The sequence below is a fragment of the Ailuropoda melanoleuca genome, chromosome 4 (assembly GCF_002007445.2).
Source record: "Ailuropoda melanoleuca isolate Jingjing chromosome 4, ASM200744v2, whole genome shotgun sequence".
Classification (NCBI taxonomy): Eukaryota; Metazoa; Chordata; class Mammalia; order Carnivora; family Ursidae; genus Ailuropoda; species Ailuropoda melanoleuca.
In genome coordinates this window covers 81,134,628-81,155,272 of record NC_048221.1, presented here as the reverse complement: position 1 = coordinate 81,155,272, position 20,645 = coordinate 81,134,628, and the positions used below count along the sequence as shown (strand labels likewise).

The 20,645-nt window shown below is 35.7% G+C and overlaps 1 long non-coding RNA gene across 1 annotated transcript in view; it reads right to left on the bottom strand.

The window, feature by feature from the left end:
* Positions 1–20,645, bottom strand: part of LOC117801779 — a 325,078-nt gene that overhangs the window by 291,315 nt on the left and 13,118 nt on the right. The window contains exon 3 of the long non-coding RNA XR_004624496.1: positions 13,290–13,385. This is a non-coding gene — a long non-coding RNA (uncharacterized LOC117801779). The remainder of the gene's footprint in view (positions 1–13,289; positions 13,386–20,645) is intronic.

Sequence of the window (20,645 nt, the reverse complement as noted above, 5' to 3'; positions counted from 1 at the left end):
TGGTCTCAAGAACTTAAAAAAAATGTATTTTAAAAAGTGTAAAGTGATATAAGACAAAAGATGCCCACTCTGACCACTTTTATTCAACATAGGACTGGAAGCACTAACCACAGCAATCAGAAAACAAAAAGAAATAAAATTGGTAAGGAAGAAGTAACACTATCACTATTTGTAGATGACATGATATTATATATAAAAACCCTAAAGACTCTACCAAAACACTCAGAACTGATAAATTCAGTAAAGTTGCAGGATACAAGATTAATATACAAGTATCTGTTACATAGTTCTATACACTAATAATGAAGTAGCAGAAAGAGAAATTAAGAAAACAATCCCATTTACACCAAAAGTAATAAAATTCCTAAGACTAAATTTCACAGAGGAAGTGAAAGATTTATACTCTAAAAATTATGAGATACTGATAAAAAATATTGAAGATGACACAAACAAATGGAAAAATATTCCATGCTCATGAATTTGAAGAATTAATATTATTACTATGTCCACACTACCCAAAGCAATCTACAAATTTAATGCAATAGCTACCAAAACAACAACATTTTTCATAGAACCAGATCAAATAATCTTAAAATCTGTATGAAACCACAAAAGACATTGAATAGCCAAAGCTATCCCAGGAAAGAACAAAGCTGGAAGTATCACAATCCCAGATATCAAGATAAACTACACAGCTGTAATAATAAAAACAATATGGTACTGGCACAGAAGACACATGGGTCAATGGAACAGAATAGCGAGCCCAGAAATAAACCCATGTCTATATGGTCAATTAATCTACAATATAGGAAACAAGAATATATCATGGAGGAAAAGGCACCCTGTTCAACAAGTTCAACAAATGGTATTGCAAAAACTAGACAACTACATGCAAAAAAAAAAAAAAAAAGACTGGACCACTTTCTGACACCATATATAAAACAAACCCAAAATGGATGAAAGACGTGAATGTGAGACCTAAAACCATAAAACTCCTAGAAGAAAACATAGGTAGTAATTTCTCTGGCATCTGCAGTAGAAACATTTTCTAGATATGTCTCCTCAGGCAAGGGAAACAAAAGCAAAATTAAACTATTGGGACTGTACCAAAATAAAAAAAAACTTTTGCACAGTGAAGAAAACCATCAACAAAACAAAAAGGCAACCTACAGAGTGAGGAGATATTTGCAAATGACATATTTGATAAGGTTAATATCCAAAATATATAAAGAACTTCTACAACTCAACACCAAAGAAAACACAAATAATCCAATTAAAAAATGGGTAAAGAACCTGAATAGACATTTTTCCAAAGAAGACATACAAATAACCAACAGACACATGAAATGATGCCCGACATCACTACTAATCAGGGAAATGCAAATCAAAACCCCAAAGAGGTATCACCTTACATCTATCAGAATGTCTAGCATGAAAAAAAAAAAATCTTGACAAGGATGTGCAAAAAAGGAACCCTTGTGCACTGTTGGTGGGAATGGAAACTGGTGTACTGTGTAATTCAAACAGAATTACCATATGAACCTTTTGTTTAAATGAATGTGTTAATTTTTACACTGCAGGTGTGGGTTCACATGAAATCTGCAAAATAAAAGGATCAGGGACATTATTTTACATGCATTGCATTATATGTATGTATATGTTTAGGTAGAGTGATAAATGAGTAAGTTGTACCAAGCAATTAGAATTATAAGTTTATGTATGTGCTTTATGTTTGATGGAAAGTGGGTATAAAATCATGCTTGATATGGAGTCTGTTTAAAATTTCTGCATTGCTTCTGAATTTTTTCTTTTGCCTTCCTTTTTCATCAGATCTACCAATCATTTAACCAAGAATTCCGGGATTCTACAAAACTGAGTCTGTTGACCATACCTTTAAAAATAAGGGGAGGGGCAGCCAAAATAAAAGATATAAGTTCTCCTGAAAGAGCCCTGGTACTTTAGTCAGACAGAAAGATGGCCACACATCCTGGTTTGCAAACACTGGCAGCAGGGAAATCTAGAGGAGTCAACCAGAACACTCAACATTAAAATCCAGGTAATGTTGCTCTGGACTAAAATTGTGTCCCCTCCACATTCATAGGTTGAAACCTTACCCCACAGTGTATCTATCTGGAGATAAGACCTTTGGGATGTATTAGGTTTAGGTGAGGTCACAAGAGTGGACCTTCATGATCAAATTACTGCCCTTATAAAAAAGACACCAGGGCACTTGCTCCCTCTGCTATGTGAGGACACAGAGAAAAGGTTGCCTTCTGTATGCCAGGAACAGATGCCTCACTAGAATCTGACAATGGTAGCAACCTGATCTCAGACTTTCAGACTACAAAACTATGAGAAAATAAATTTATTTTAAGCCATCCAGTCTATGGTATTTTATAATGGCAGCCCGGGTACATGAATACAATTGTTTAAATTTTTTAGCACTAAATTTGGAAGAAAATAGTAACTATGCCACAAAGTGCTGAGCCATAAATCTTTAAATTTACATGTTTGAATAGGTAGCACATTTAAGGAGAATAAAAGTATGCTTCCAGTCCATTCATCTACTTTCTGAATATTCAGCTTCCTATGGATATCAACAAGAACAAATTTTCCACGTATGCAATCAAATAAAAATAGACATCTTTACCCATAATAGGAAATAGAGGAATGAACCTGAGTGTGCATCACAAGATATGAACACCATAAAGAATTTCTGTTACAGGGATATAATCATGATTACTTCAGAGATAAGTAACCCTTCCATACTCCTGAAGGTCTAAGGAAGAACTGAATTTCCCACAGAAATTCTACAGAATCTTAAGGTCCCTTCTACTCGTTCCTTCTACTTCTAGGTGTGCAAAGCGCCTAATGGATGTGCCGACATCCATCTGTCTGATTCCCCAAGACCCATTCCTCTATTAAACCATCAGACAGTAAAGCACATTTACCACACTATCTTAGCCCTTCAAAGAACTGTTTTCACTGAGGCACAACTTAATGTAATGTTCTTTGCCTCTACTGAAAGTTGATACAGGAACCATTCGTTTGGGCAATGTTTTTTTATGTTTGAAGATTTTATTTGTGCATGTTCTCTGTATAAAGAACCAGAAAACAAATTTCCTTTTTTTTTTTTTGCACACACATGCAAAAATTATCCTCACATCTTGCTATTGTCAAAAAATACAAATAAAAATTGTTAAACTCTGCATTTGTTTTTTTCTTTTCCTTAACATCTGAAACTTAAAGCCAAATCTCACTGCTGTTTTCTTGGTTTTGCTTAACCCAAGAATGTAATCTATTTAATTAGAATGCAAAAAATTTTCTACTCTTGAGACATATAATGCAATGTACTTCTTAATAATATGAGTTAGCATTTCTGTAAGACATAGAATATGGTAGTTGAAATGAAGCAATTTCCTTTATCCAGGGATTAAACCTTATTATATTTTACCACAGCTTTTCACTGCTGCATTTCAAAAATAATCAAAAATCAAATACAACTATTTATTCCCATATGGCATTTCAAGGACTATGTCATCTGAGAAGTGACTTGCGCTTACCAGGCAAATATTGAGCTAAATTGAGGCAAGTACAAAATGCACTAGGGATTCAGTACAATCCAAATAATAAGGCCATTTCACTAAATTTATGACCAAAGGCACGTTGCATACTGCCTCACAAGTCAGGCAATGTAACCGCTGATAATAAGTTGAGTAGGAATCCTCCACATCGGTCATGTGCTAGAAAATTAGAAATATACTCTGACCACTGCAGACTTCCTCCTCCCTACTCTTCTACTCCTGCATCTTCCTACCAATGCCATGCTGTACTAGTGACGTGTAACCTGTTCAGCTCAAACTCTCGACTTAAGGGAGCTCTGTGGAATCCCCAATTGTTCTCACTGAATTTCAACTCAAGATTGGGTATGAGATTAGATAACTCATAAATTCTTCATTCATGATAACTAATGTGAAAATCAGTTTGGAAGTGAAGGGTGGAAGTGATACAAAAATACATTAGTTTCAAGTCACTTTTTATCAGATAACCACATAAGCATCTTTCAAATCTTGGCACATTTGACTTATTCATTCTAACAAAGGTAGCAGCTGTACAAGTTATCATGATAAGGAATACCTAAAGTGGGGATTAAATTATACAATCTTGCTATGTTTTGTTGGCCAAATAATTCATGGCACCAACTGTCAAAGCCCCATCAGGCAGACCAGCCCCTTAAGTCAACTCAGGGTAACTAGTTTTTTCCATTATCTTAACCTAACTACATCAAAATGCTCTTTTTCTTTATACATTTGAGATCATTTAAATATACCCTGGGAAATTAAAACAAATTAATGAAAACTCTGATAAATACAGCAGATTGAACATAATCATTTATCTTCAGCCTCCAAGAATAACAAGAAAAAATCAATAAAAATGGACAAAGCACAAGGGGAAAGCAAATGAAAAGTTAACTAGAGCTCCTAAGATATATCAGTAAAGACACAGAAGACAAAAATAAGATTCAAGAGTGGTAACTGTCCTAGTACAGAAAGACACTTGAAACCAATTCCAGCCATAGAACCCGAGGGACTCAGTAATTGAATGTACAGGTACTTGTATAGGCAGAAATAGAAGATGGGTCTGAAAAAGGGAGGATTTGTTGAAAGTCTTTATAAAGAGACTTTAGACCCTCATATCAAGCTCCCCTACCACACAAACTGGAGTTAAGTTTCTGGAAAATTTGAACTTAAAAACCTGTGGATTTGAGGCTGCACAGATGAAGACAGGAATACTGTGCCATTCTGAAACAGGAAAAGTTACTGAATTATACACCCTAAAAAAGAAGCTTGCATTCCAGTTCTCGTGCTCTATTCCCAGAATGCTAACAGCCAAGTTTATATCTCTCTCCTGAGCAGGGGATTAGAGTAGTCATCTACAAGGAGTCTGATCAGAACTAGAAAACACAATATATATATCAAATCATTATGGTGCACATCTTTAAACTTATGTAATGGTACATGTTAATTATATCTCAATAAAACTAGAAAAAAAAACATATCTACAGATACTGACTTCGGGCTTTTCCCAATGAAATGGTCAAGTCCCTACCATGCTGAAGAAAGATGACAACCTCTGTACAAAGAGAAATCTTCAAATTACCTTTTAAACACCTCACTCTTAAAGAGGAACAGATTATCAAAGCATTACAAGGTATTTCAGGACTGTATCTTAATGAAAAAGAAAAAAAGAAGCTGGGGAAAGGCACCTTGCAGAAGCGAAGAAAATGCTAAAATTTCATCATTCATGTGTTCAGAGAAATGATAAGTTATTGAAATAATGATGTAAAAACAGATTATAAAACAGAAACAGAGAACAAGAAAGAAAATATAAGTGGACAGCAGAAATAAATTCAAGAGAAGGTTTTGAAGTTAAAATTGAAAAACTTATCAGAAACAGAACCAAAAAGAAAATAATTTAAAAATGAAGGGGGGAAAAAAAGAAAAATTATAGAATCAATTCAAGTGTTTCAACATTCAACTAATTAGAGTCCTAACATCCAAATCAAAGCATAGAAAAAGTAAAGGGGAGTAAATTATCAAAGAAATACTAAGGAGGGGTGCTTGGCTGGCTCAGTCAGTAGATCACATAACTCTTGATCTTGGGGTTATAAGTTCAAGCCCCATGTTGGGTGTAGAGATTACTTAAAAATAAAATCTTAAAAAAAAAAAAAGAAATACTATAAGAAAATTATCCAAAAGAAATTGACTTTCCCTTTTGAAAAGCTCCTCCAAGTGCCCAGCAAAACAAATAAAAAAGATCCAGACTAAGAAGATTGTCATGAAATTAAAAATGGTAAAGATAAAGGAAAGATGCTAAAAGCATCTAAAACAAAACAAAAAAATTAATCACAAAGAATCAGGAATCAGAATGATATGAGACTTTTCAGTAGCAATACTAAAAGCCAGAAGACAATAAAGGAACAGTTTCAACATCTTAATCTAAGAGAACATAATTTCTGACATAGAATTTTATACAAAACAAAAACGAATCTTGCACAAGATCTTTTTTGTCTTCTTCCCACCTTTCCTCCTGTTTCTTGCTTTGAGTGCAGAGACATCAGAGATATAGCAGACATTTTATTGAACATCAGAAGGCAAGCCGTGCATAAGCATGGTGTCACAAAAAGACTCGGAGCCAGAATCTGATAACTTTTGGAGCTATCATAACAGCAGAGAACTAGCTCTCTACTACATTTAGATCAGCAAAAAGCCAATTTATTGCTTAAGTTACTGACGTTTTGGTATGTTACGAGCAGCCAAATGCAACTTAGAACCAATACACATGAACACGGGAAATGGGCTTTACCAGATTATTAAGGCAAAGGAAATTCTTAGTATGACAAGAAGCTGCATAATGACAGCTTTATATCTAAGAAAGCAATCAGTCCATACTGGAGCAGGACAGAGATATACCTCCCAGAGAAAACAGAGCTGATAGATTAGCGGATGTCTCTGACATATTAAGAGAGGTTTTCTGTCCGTGGATTTACACATAAAACGAAGCAAACTCCTACATATACACACAATGCAATCATTAACTCCCAATAAAAACAAAATTTGTATGGAAAGAGTAAAATAATTGAATGATGTGTAATTTCAGTGGCAAATAATATTTTAAAAAAACAACTCACCACTTACAGGAGAAATTAGTAGTTCTTGACTGAAGGAAATTTCATCCTCTAGGGGGTATTTCGCAATGCCAGTACATATTTGGGGTTACTTCAACTGGGATGTATTACTGGCATCTTGGAGATAGACACAGGGATGCTCCTAAATACCGACAGTGGACAATAGAGCCTCTCACAGTAAGGAATCAGCCAGCCCCAAGTGTCAACAGTGCTGACACTGAGAAACCCCAGTCATGGTTATACAACAGAAACTCACAAAAATGATTTAAATAAGCATTGTAATTTTGAGAAGTATAGGTGTTTGATGTGTGTGTGTCTGTGTGTGTATGTGCATGTATGAGAGTATAATAGGGTGAAAACCCATCTTTCTTAACATCAAATCAATTCATAATAGCTAACATTTAAAGATACTTAAATATATTACTTATAAATATGCAAACACTTGTCTCGGTAACTTAAAGCGATGAGGGCGGCTGCTTCTGTACGGTGGGAGTACAGGGGGAGGAGGAACAGAGTAGGACATGCTGCTTTTTCTGATATGCTACTCTAAACTATCTGAATTCTAAAACTATATTAAATTTTTATTTGTAATAGACCAATATAAAATAACAAAATTGGAAAATATAACAATATGAATTATAGAGCCAGTTTCCTTGTTCTAAAGCAATGTAAATTTAATCACAACTTGTCTGGGTTAAAACAGCTTTTCAGGTACAAAGACCCTCTTTCTTTTTCTTCTATCTTCCTTGGCTTGATCACTAAATGAGTCATTCAGCTCAGCTGTCACGTCTATTTTGTTCATCTTGTCTATTTAGTGCCCTCAAACAGAACATTGGTCAATAAATAATTTCCTAATTGTTACTAAATTGAGATGAAGTTTTAATATTTTTTCTGGTAAGATGTATTCATAAGGAAGAATAAGTTGAAGACATCAGACAATAATAGGGAAATTATATGAACAATTCACAAATGAATGTATTTGTCCATAAATACAAGAAAGTTTATCTAAAATTATTTGTACCTATACACAGTAAAACAAAAATTATTTTGGATTGCCACTGAGATTGGTAAAGGGTAAAAAAGAATGACAGTGAATTAGCCAATTAATCTCCTTCACATACTGCAGGGTAAAATACATATACCCTTTGTGGAGAGTTATTTGACAATGTTTATCAAAAGCTTTAAAGTACATTTATTTTAAAATCAGTAATTCCACTTTGCTGAAAATGCTTTAAAGTAATAATAAATGGATAAAATTCTAAAGATTTATGTACAAAGATGTTTATCTTGACATTATTTATGGAAGTAAAACATCTTAGATATCTAAGAAGGTGATATAAATCATAAATGAATATATTAAGGTATATGCATGTATCAATGAAATTCAATCCTAGATATGTATTGACATGGATATATGTTCACAGTATATTAAGTGGGGGGTAAAATTTAAAATATATACACACACACACAAATACACATACATATTTACATTACATAAGTCTGAAATATATATATACACACACACAAATACTATAGCAATTTTTCTCTAGGTATAGGACTGTAGGTAATTATCATCTCTCCATACTTTCATAAAATTTCTGATTTATATTTTGTCACAAAAACATACTTTTGTATAATTTTTTAAAATGCTATTTGTTTTGAAAAAAATTTTGGACCACAACCAAATTTCCAGGCTAAGGGATTCCTGGATCTCAACTAAACTGCAGCACAGAGACCACTGATAAAACCTGAGTCCAAAGAAAGCATCTTCCAGCTGTCCTCCCCACTTCCCCAGGTCCCCTCTCATTTCCTCTCAGTCTCTACATCTGTGGAAGAGATCTGCAAAACTTTTCAGCACTACAATAACTTACAGATTCAGTAACAAAATCAAGAAGGATGTTCTGGTAGAAGGAGAGTGAAAGGTACTCAACAAACAGTATTTTCATTTATTAAAGGTGTCTTTGCTAGAAAATCATCACAGATCTAAATGCTCATAAAACAATGCTTTCTCTTTGACTTTGTAATTCTGTTCTATAAACTTATCTTAAGAAACTATGTAAGTGGACAAATGTCCAAGAATGTAATCACATTAGACCCACTCCTACGATTTGCAAGGCCCAAAGCAAGAATACAAATGAAGCCCACATACCACATGTCTGAATACTTAAAAATTACAAACCAAGCTAACACACTGTTAAGTAAAAATATTTTTCTTCTGCTTTGATAAAGCTACCTTCATATTTTTTTAGAAATGTAAAAATATGTATAAAACCGTATTTTTATGTGACTGAAATTACGTAAAATGTCAAAGATGATTGAATTTAATCAATATTGTGTATATCTGAGTGTTCTCTTTTGAGGCAGCAGTGTTTGGCCATGTAATAAACAAAGACACGTCTAATTCACAAATTATATTCCAACATATTTTTCCCTTTATTTCATCAAAATCACAAATTATTTTATAAGCAATATTATAATGTTATTTTTGTTCTACTGATTGGAATGACCTAAGAGTTAAAATATAAAATGTCACTGTATTCAAAGCATCCAAATTTTCCATGTATTTTCATCAAACATGTAAATTAAAGCAAAAAAAATAATCATTATAGTAATGTGATTTAATATTACAAACCAATTCTTAGCTGCCATGCAAATGCTGCAAATTGTGTACTATTTTTGAGTGCTTTCAGAACCAGGAATTAGAACACAGAGGAACAGAGACTATAGATGTTCAGAACTGCTAGGAATGATACTTTGTGAGAGAAAGAATTTGACAAGTTAATTAATATCTTTTTATTTTCTTTTACCTAACCACTTGCTCAGATCAGTCCTGTACTTTGAAGGTATATCCATCTATGATTTTGACAATGGCCTGACAGACAAATCTTCATGGCATTCAGACACAGTCACTTTTTGCTACAAGGACAAAGTGCAAGAGATGAAGAGAAGCATTTCCCTGGAGACTGAATGGTCTATCACAAAAGAGGATGTTTAGGTTCACTGCCTATGCTATGAAAGCGCTAAGTTCCAAATCCCTGATTAACGGCACTGCCCACATGTCCTTTAATAAGCTTGTGAGAGTGTGTGCTTGTGATACGTATGCTCTTTTACAATACAGTTCTGCGGGCAGAGGCCGCACTTTCCCGGTTATAAGGACAGTACCGATTAAGGATGACACATCATCTCCTTACTTCCACCTCATCCCACTTACCTTAGGTACAACTGAATTCGGCTTGCACTTGATGAACCTACTGAAATTGCTATCTTGAAATTCACCAGTAGCATCCTAAGTGATGAATCCAATAGAATACTATCAAAACATAATCTCTCTATCTGATCCCAATGGATTCCTCCCAATTCCTTGAAACTGCCTTTCCAAGACTTACATGGCAATACTCTTCCATTTTTCCAACTCTCTCTGGTTACTTTTTGTTTCCTTGGTTGAAACAGGTTAATGATAGCAGTTTATAAGAGCAATAAACTTTATTATATGTATGCATAAAGGATGGATGAACCAATGGATCAATAGGTTGATGGATTAATGGATCAATGGGTGGGTAGGAGGATGGGTGAAATGAGATACTGATTTGAACTGGGACACTAGGTTTTATTCTGTTTGGTTAACTACTGCGTGTGTTTGTGTGTGTGTGGATGCATGTGTATGCAAGTGTGTGTTTGGTTTTAGTAATTGAACATTTTGGCCTTATATATGCAAAAAACGGAGTACATAACAACTAGGCATTAAAATTTAGGAGTAAATTAAGTAAATATAAAAGAATAAATCTGTAACCCTTGACATTCTGATTAAATACTAGAATGACAAGCTTCTATTATCTCTGTTATATAGGATACTAGATGCAATATTGAGAAGAATATTCATTTTTATATTAAATAAACATCTATATAGAACATATAAATATAAAATATTGCCATGTTGACATTCAGGATATATACATTAAACAAAAACATATATACGTACATATTTTATATATATGCACACACGCTGAATGTCAACACTGCAATATTTTTACACCATGAAAGCATTTCCCATGCTATATTCTACATATCCACAAGGCTGATTCATTAGTTGTTCAACATATATTTCATGGCCTACTATGTATCCAGCAAATTTATACCATTAGAGATACAAAAAGGAAAAAAATAGTCTTTTAGTTATTTCCTCTATGAGGTTTTAAATTTGTTCATACAGACTTACACATTTTTACTGAGATTTTTCCTAGAAACTTTATATGTTACCATTTTAGTGTAATTTTTTGTTCTTTTTGATGTTTATTACTGATAAAACCACTTATTTATAGTATTTATTTTGAAAGTGGCCACTTTACCAATGTTCTTAGTTTTAATAGTTTTCCCAATGACATACTTTGCTTTGCCTAGGAAACAATGTCATCTGCAAACGGCACTTACAGATACTGAAAGCTTGCAATCAAATATACTCTCTTAGGTTACCAAGAAATGTTGTCTTTTCATTACTTTCGATCAAATAAAACTATTTCTAATGTAGTATTTAAAAATTGGATATATTCTATTCTCTCTCTGAAATTTTCAGGTGGGAATTCAAAACAAAATAACTTTTATATCACTTTTTAACGTGCATTCTTGTTAAAGTTTTCTAGTCTCTGCCGCTTCCTATGCACCACTTAATAAAATGGATATGAAGCACATTAATATTTTCTTATTCATAACTTAAGTGAGAAAGCACTTTTTAAGAAGTCTCTTTTTCTTAGGCAAAGGAATTATCTAATTACACACTGAACTTACAATACTAAGTTCAGATAATTTAATTAAGATACCAAACAAATTAGAGTGCTGTAAAGTGTTTTATTTTAAGCTACAGGTTTTCATTACTTGGTTTTATATTTATGATTTTTCTACTGCTTATTAAAAGACTTTATTATTCTATTACAAGCACCATGAGAATACAATTTATACTAAGAAAATACTATTATATTTAGATCCATTATAGTTTTTGCTACTGAGCCCCAGTTTTACAGAATTATGGTAAAATATGCAATGTGGGCACACTTTATTGATGACGCTGAAATTCTGTATTCACCCTCTCTCTCCCACCTTCTTCTTCCTCTAACTAACCAGACTTGTTAATTAAGAGGGAAAAGAATGATTTTTAAAAGATTTTTTTCAAAAAAATCTGTTTCCCTACCTTATCTCTCATTTTTGATCAATACTCTTTCCCACCCTTGGTTTCTTATTTTCTTATAAGAATTGCATCCTCCTCTTTAAGGCATCAGCAACAAACTAGAAATGCTTTCAGGAACAGTAGGAAATTTGTTAGGTCAATCAATCAAATGACTGAAGACAATTGGTTTTACCTCCATATTCCTCCTCACCCACCATTCCCACCCACTGCCCCACAAGTACATCTGCTTTCAGTTCTGGGTCCCAAAGATTTATTAAGGCACCTAATGCAGTAAGCAATTTGCCAAATAGTAGGAAAAGAAATTCTGATTTCATTAATGTTTTATCTAAAACTCACAAGGATTACCAGTTTAAAAAATACAAAATTCATTAAATCAGTTACTCGTTTCCTCTTTTATAACAACAAATAATTAACTTGACCTTTGCTTTACTAAATTGACTAGCTCTGTGTCTCCAAAACACTGAAATGACAACTCATCCAAAAAAGAAAGAAAGAAAGCAAGAAAGAAAAAAAATCAAACTGGTTGCAAATAGTTGCATGCAGTCAAAACTTCACGTTGAAATTTGGGGCTAAAATAATTAAATCAACCATATACTCTGAATGCTTTTTGATTTTTCTTGTTTTTATTATTGTTTGAAATAAGATCTCTAATAATTTGCATGTATTTATTTGGAGTACATTTTGAGGAGCTTCGCAAACTTAAAAACAATATTCATTGCTCTAAGTCTAGTCCCATTTGAGTCACACCTTCATAAAAACCCAAAATTCATATAAAAAACTTTGTTTAATTTACTCTTCTTACATTTCACAGACTTCTGTATTTAGCATTCTTTGCCATAACTTTAAATCTTTCTCAGGCTCACACTGATTCTTCTACACACAATATAAATATAAATACATGTAATGCACTTAGTTTTTTTAAAAAAAGATTCCTTCCCCAAATAAAATGAGTTGATTCTCTTCTAGATACATATAGAAAACAATAAATTGTATTCTCAATCATTATGATATGTTACTAACATTAGTTGAGATTATTACACTCAGCTCATCAAAGCAACACTAGGAAGTGGGCCTATTTGTTATCTTCATTTTACAATAAGAAAACCAAGGTACAGGGGCGCCTGGGTGGCACAGTGGTTAAGCGTCTGCCTTCGGCTCAGGGTGTGATCCCGGCGTTATGGGATCGAGCCCCACATCAGGCTCCTCCGCCATGAGCCTGCTTCTTCCTCTCCCACTCCCCCTGCTTGTGTTCCCTCTCTCGCTGGCTGTCTCTATCTCTGTCAAATAAATAAATAAAATCTTTAAAAAAAAAAAAAAAACAAGGTACAGAGAATTAAGTAATTTCCCTGTATTAGTCTTCTCAGGCTGCTATAACAAAATACCACCGATTGGGTGACTTACACAAGAAATTTATTTTCTTACAGTTTTGGAAGCCAGAAGTCCAAGATCATGTTTCCAGCTGATTCAGTCTCAGGCAGGGCTCTCCTCCTGACTTGGCATCCTCCCACCGCCCTTGCTCTGTGAAGGGAAAAAGGGGAGAAGGAAGAGAAAAGGAAACTCTCTGGACATATGGACACTAATCCTGTTGGGTCAGAGCCTCACCATACGACTTCATTTAAATTTAGTAATTTCCTTAAAGGTCCCATCTTCAAATACAGCCACACGGGGAATTAAGGCTTTAACACACGTATTTTGAGAGGACACAAACATTCAGTCCGGAACACTCCCTAAAGTTACAGTTAATAAACTGTAGAACTACGATTAAAACCCCAGCCGACTCCAGACCCTGACCTCTCAACTATATTCACCCTTTATTGCGCTTCTTATAGCGAAGCTTTTACTTCATATTAAATAGATTAAGAATTATAGGTACTTTTTACGCACAAAAAAATATAAATCTATACTTTTATATGGGGGGGGGAGCAGAAAAGAAAGCAGCCTCTATAGTTGGCCCTACTCAGTGGCAACTTCTTTGAGGAAATAAATTGCTCGGGAAAATCCAGGTGTAGTTGCCTTGTATGTTGTAATTGGTAGAAAGGGTGATGTGAAGTGTGAAGCCCCTCATGCTCTCAGTCAGACATACCCAAATATCAGCCTCTGACTATGTCCCGGATCCCTGCCAGCTGTGGCAAAAGCGCCGCTTTCTCTCTTGCTTCTTTGGCCAGCCCGGCCGACACGGCTTAGTGATAGAGAAGACAAGCTGGAACAGCAAGCACAGCACATTGGCGAAGAGGGCGAGCGGCTCTTCCGCGACCTTTCTGATCAGCTGGGCTCAACTTCTACACACTCAGCACCCCAACTGGAAGTAGGAGAGCTGGACCGGAAGCTGCCCCCGCCAGCTCTCGGCTGGGCATTGTCAGCCACGGGCTTCCAGGGGGAACGGCCCCTCTAGCCATGCCATCTCCCCTGCTCCGCCCGGCGGCTCCGGCTACTGAAACCTATCAGTGCATCCACGTCTCGTTAAGTTCTTCTCTTTCGGATTTATTACCCTGAGGAAGAGACTATTCATTGCTATTTTGCCTCACTTCAAAACCTTCTCACTTTTTTCTTTCATAACTTCTTAAATGTTCTACAAGTGTCACATTAAATCTTTGCAGCGTATTAGTGGATATAGATAATGCCCAGCTGGATGTTTCATTGTCAACGTGGTGAACACTGTATCATAGTTTCTCAAAATGACTAAAATCATTATCATTGGCAAATGCATTCCTTTATTATAAGTATTTAAAGTACTCTTTATTTAGAAGTATATGATTGCCTTTATTTCTATACATTCCCTCAGTCTTAAAAGAAAAACTTACCTATCTCTACAACTAAAATATATGCCAGTTCTCTCATTTGTGGAAAGAATTTAACAACACACAAATAAGTTAATTTCCCATGCCATTATTGAAAAGCACTAATTTTCAATGGCCATTCATGTATAGTTAAATCAAACCACCCTTCATGTTTTATCAATGTTATTGGCTATCTTCATTTCCTTTGGTGATTTTTGACCTTCATAATTTTGAGACATCTTCTCTAATTTAATTGGCACTGACATTAATTCCATAAAGAGAACTAGCTAATTTAAAGGGCTGAAATCTTAACATAATTTTGAAGCTATTTCATTATATGCTGTTAAACAAGCATATGGTACTAGAGAAAGCAAATAGACTGCATTTCAGCAAGAAGGATTTAGGATAAATATATTTCCTGATGGATATTTCCCATTATTTTAAATTATAGAAGTAATAAATATCCTTTTATAGGAACGTTAAAAGCTTTCCTTTTCTTTGATACGTAGGCATCAATTAAGCATGGTTTGTGGGTGTCAAAAGTAATACTTAAAGAAATGTATCCCTAAAGCTGGCTGACCTGTAGCTAACACAAAAATCTAAGAATTATTTGTACTTGTAGTAAATGCATATTTGGTCTTTGTCCCCAGTTCCTGACAGAGTTTCTAAAATTCTTGGAATTTACTGAATGATAGGGGTGATAAGAACATCTTTTGTTATTCATAACAAGCCCCTTTCAACCAGTTAATGAGGTAACTCTTGGTAGCCCCCTCCAGACAGCTTTAGAAAGGGGATGGTTGCCAGCAAACCCAATCATGTGTTTAGAGGATTATAACTTTCAGCCCTACCCTCAGACTTCTGGGGAGGGATAGGGGGCTGGAGATTGATGGCCAGTAATTTAACCAGTCATGCCTATATAATAGAAGCTCCATAAGAAACTCTAAACAGCATATGTTAACTATACTGAAATTAAAATTTAAAAAATACAAATATAAAAAAAAAAAAAACCCTAAATGATAAAGTACACAGAACTTCCAGGTTGGTGAAACATCCAGATGCTAGGAAGGAAGCATGGAAAGGAGAAGTCATGGAAGCTTTGTACACTCTTCCCATACTTTGCCCTATGCATCCCTGCCATTTGGCTGTTTCAAAGTTATGTCCCTTCTAATAAACCAGTAATAATAAGTAAACTGTTTTTCTGAGTTCTGTGAACCATTCTAGAAAATTATTGAACCTGACGGGGGTTATGAGAACCCCCAATTTACAGCCAAGTTGGACAGAGTGTGGGAACCTGAGGACCTAATACTTGTGATTGACATTTGAAGTGAGGGTAGTCTTGTGGGACTGAGTCCTTAAACTTGTGGTGTCTGACACTAAAACTCTGAATAGTTAGTGCCAGAATTGAACTGAACTCTAGGGCATCTGGTTCATGTCCTCAGAATCAGAGAATTGGTTGTTGGTATTGGAAAACACCATAGAATTCTTCAAACATCTTCGAAGATGTACATCATATAATGGGGTAAGTATCACCATAGCCATCCTATACTTGTCCAGCCTGGTGTAGGCCACCATCACCTCTCACCTCTCAACGCTTTTCTCAACAGTCCCTTCTTTCCAGAGCAGCCTGAGTGATAATGTATATGTACAAACCATGTGCTCAAAATCCTCTTCCCATTCTAATAATACAAGCAAATGCCTTACCATGTCATAAAATATGACACCTTCCTCTTTAAACTGCTTTGTTGTAGCTCCTCTCCTCTTCCTTCTTCTTTTGCCACACTGGGCTCTTGCTCTTCCTCCACAAATTCCACCTCAGGGAATTTGGCCTGAAGTGTACTTCCTCAAATAGACTCCCTCCCCAAGTCCTTCAGGACTCTGCTCAAATATCACATTATCAGAGAACTTCTTCCTGATTACTGCTATGATAAAACCCCTTCACACAATATGTCCCCTATTCTTTTTCTTATTTTTTTACAGTGAAAATACAAAGTACAATATGGTCTCAACCTCACTTCCAACTAGAACACTAGCTCTGTGCTTACAGGCACTTTGTTTTGTCCCCTAATATAGCTCTAGCTCCTGGACAGAAACTGTTATACACATAAATGAGTGAATATTATTTGGCAATAATATTGGGCAGTGGTGGAGGTAGACTATTTATTGTCATTTTTCCATACATTTGTATTTAGTAGAAACTACAGGTACGTGACAGTGTATTACAAGACCTAAATCAGTGTTCTTAAAAAGTTGTATGGAGACCAGCTACATCACCTGAATCTGTCATTGTTAGGAGAAAAATTCTAGGCTCTATCCCATACAGAAAAATCAGAATCTCTGAAAATGAGGACTGGGAAGCAAACTTCCTTGGAGTTTGCTTGGAAATTGCTGCCTTAGAGAATGAATTTCCAAAAGTAAGGCCTCTTCATCTTTCACTAGTTCCAAGCCCATTTCCATTTTCTTCACTCAGAACACACCCTTTGCTAAATTCCTGCACAACCAATTCCATGATTTCCCCTGCAGACATCCCACCACATAGCCTTCACTTTGCTCTTTTGTTCATTTCATCAGTTGTGCGTTGAAAATATTCCTGTTCCCAAAAGTACCTGTTGGAAATCCTATTCATCCTTAGAAAGCCATATTAAATGCCCCCTCTGCAGGAGGTCTATCTGGAAAACATTCATCAGTCTTCTCATAACACTTTCATCATCAATACTGTATATATCTATAAATTTGTGTAAATTTATGTATCATATATATCATAGAGCCAAAAGTTCAATTCTCAATATCTTTGCAAGAGAATCCAGGTATTGAGATGGGTTTATGTGAATCTGGAAAGAATTTTAAAAGCCTTTTATTAAATATGGGCATGGCCTTGATTTTTTTCCCAGAGTTTTTGAAAAATATGGAAAAGCAGAAGTTACCATGTCCTCATTGCAGTGCTGAGGCACAGTTTCAGTATTTCTGAACACAGGAACAGAAAAGATGCCACATTGTCCAACACGGAACTACTGAGTAAACTTCGATACACAGATACCAAAAAATTTGCATCTTCTTCAGAAGAATTTCTATCTTTTTAAGTTCTCCCTGTGAAAAGTGAAACTTTTCTTCCAGTTCAGACAACTCTAGTTTGCTTGCTTTCAAATGAACAAAAAGTGGAAATATTCAGTCTTAGAAAAAAAAAATCTGCTAACGCAAACCATTGGAAAGTTTAATAAGAATTATTGCTCTCACTTTTTCCCTGAAGAGATTCAACACAATTATTGCTAGAATTTGCCCTAGATTTTTAGTCAGCTGCTGCAAGAGAAAAATAATACTGTCAACGGAGTTAATTAAAGCTTGTGTTAATAAACTACAGCGGAGTGAAAAAAAATGGCCAATAGTTTTCAGTATTTCTCATTGGCACCAAATACATTTATTTTTAAACATATGTAACCCCTGTGACACCATCCATAATTTTCATGCTGGGTTCTCTTTCCAAGAAGGCCCACTCACTTACTTCCTGATATTTCATAGTATGTCAATCTAGACAGCCTATGAAGATGTGCTTTCCATGTTAAGGCCTCACAATGCCTCCTTAGGCGATAACATATTTCTAGGTATACTATATATCCCCTCAGTTTCTCTTTATTAATTTCAGAGGTAGGATTCTGTTTTCTTCCTCCATTTTTCCCCACACAAATACTCACTGCCGTAATCAAATAAGGACTGCCATAATATAATCCTGCAGCCTGAGTAGCAGAAATATCAGACATTTATTTTCTTGCAGGTCTGGAGGTCACAAGTCCAAGACCAAGACAACATCAGGGCTGGTTTCTGGTGAGAGTGCTCTTCCTGGCTTGCAGACAGCCACCTTCTCACTTTCCCTTTCTCCCACGTGCAAGAACTGAGAGGGAGTAGGCTCTTATAAGGACACCAAATCCTATCGAATTAGGGCCCCATCCTTAAGACCTCATTCAGATTTTTTGCCTCCTTAAAGACCCTAAGTCCAAATACATCCTATTGGGAGTTAGGGCTTCCATATATGAAGGGGGGGCGGGAGGGGGCACAAATCAATCCCTAACACTCACTTATTAGGTTTATTTAAAAATCTAAAAATCTAGAAATAACTTTTTCACATATTAAGAATCTCAAACAAGTTATATCTCAGCTTGAAAACATTCCTTTTATAAACCTGTAGAGTCTTCAGCAGAAACCAAGTTAACAGTGTAGAATTATATATTATCATATATCAGAGTATTAGAATTTCAAAAGTTAAAAATTTTCTTTCCAATACCTGGGTTCACATATAAGACCTTATTTCAGAAAACAGAGTTCTCTCCATTTGGAGTTTTCTGTTCCAATATTAAAGTAGCTGTTAATATCCATAGCAGAAATATAAGAAAATAATACTCAATGAATCCCCTGGTATCTCAAAATGAAAGTCAAAGCATTGTGCCCAAATCCAAGGCTACTACAATCCTGATGTGTGCAATCTTGCCTCCTACCCTGGGGAGTCAGGGTCAGATTTCCCAGGTTCAAATCCCAGCCCCATTTATTTTTAGATGAACAACCGTGAACATGTTATCTGACTTTTAAGTCTCATTCATGCCCTCAACTCATATTTTTTCCCTTAACCTCTCCTTTGTAGTCATGCCAATATATAGCCAATTCCTTACCTTTGCTCATATCCCTGCCCTACTTAGAGTATTTCCTCCTTTCCTACTCTACCAGACTATCTTTCTTAAAGCACCAGCCAAAACACTTCATAGTCCTTGATTACCCCTAGTCATCTATAAACAATCACTAAATATTTGTTAAATACTTCCCATACATCAAGCTCTCTGAGGTCCTCTCATTAGATTCTGCTCACTTATTTTGATTCATACCAGTCTGTGTTTCATGTATGCATGCATCATCTTTCTGGTTAGGTCGTGGACTCTACTCCTTTTTATCACACACAGCACATAGCAGAATGTATAGTACATAGTAGGTGCTCAGTAAATACCTGGTCTTTCTGTGTCGTGTTAAGCTTGTATATCCAATTTATTTATGAATACTTTAACCTTCCCTCCCAACTTTCAGAAAACAAGGATATTCTATTTTTGGACATCTAGTGTAGTGCCTTAAAAATAACGGATGCTCAGGGGCACATGGGTGGCTCAGTTGGTTAAGCGTCTGCCTTTGGCTCAGGTCATGATCCAGGGGTCCTGGGATGGAGCCCCACATGGGACTCCCTGCTCAGCAGGGAGCCTGCTTCTCCCTCTCCCTCTGTCCCTCGTCCCCGCTTGTGCTGTCTCTCGCTGTCTCTCTCTCTCTTTCTCTCAGATAAATAAATAAAATCTTAAAAAAAAAATAGTGAACGCTCAAAAAAATTGTGGAATGATTTCCTTCCATTATCAGCATCTTAAGCAGCCTGCTAAGGACTCCTAGGAAAGTGGACAAAGCTGATCAGTAAGCAGTGCCTTGTGCACTTTAAAATGTGTACAAATTCACAGAGAATGGCTCCATACAGACAGTAGCAGTTGCTCTGTTGAGGTGAAGGTTCCTTCAAGGGAAGCTGGTGAGAAACTCTAGCACAGGCTCAAGGCTCCATGATTTCTAGTCCCCTAAAAGGAAAAGTCACTTGACTGCTTAATTGTAAAAAAGTCTCTAAGAGAGGAGAATTGTAAGTGATGTAAGGTTAATCATCACATTTAAATGACACTGTGAATAAAGACTTGCTCACCAATAGGACTAAGCCCATTGTATTTTATGTAACAATTCAAAAATACTTTTTTACTCTTATGTTTCTTATACACATTAATTGATTCCTGGAATTTTCCATTCTTTCCAAGTAGCACTCAGCAGTCTAAAAGAATCATGGGGGCGCCTGGGTGGCACAGCGGTTAAGCATCTGCCTTCGGCTCAGGGAGTGATCTCAGCGATCTGGGATCGAGCCCCACATCAGTCTCTTCCGCTGTGAGCCTGCTTCTTCCTCTCCCACTCCCCTGCTTGTGTTCCCTCTCTCGCTGGCTGTCTCTAT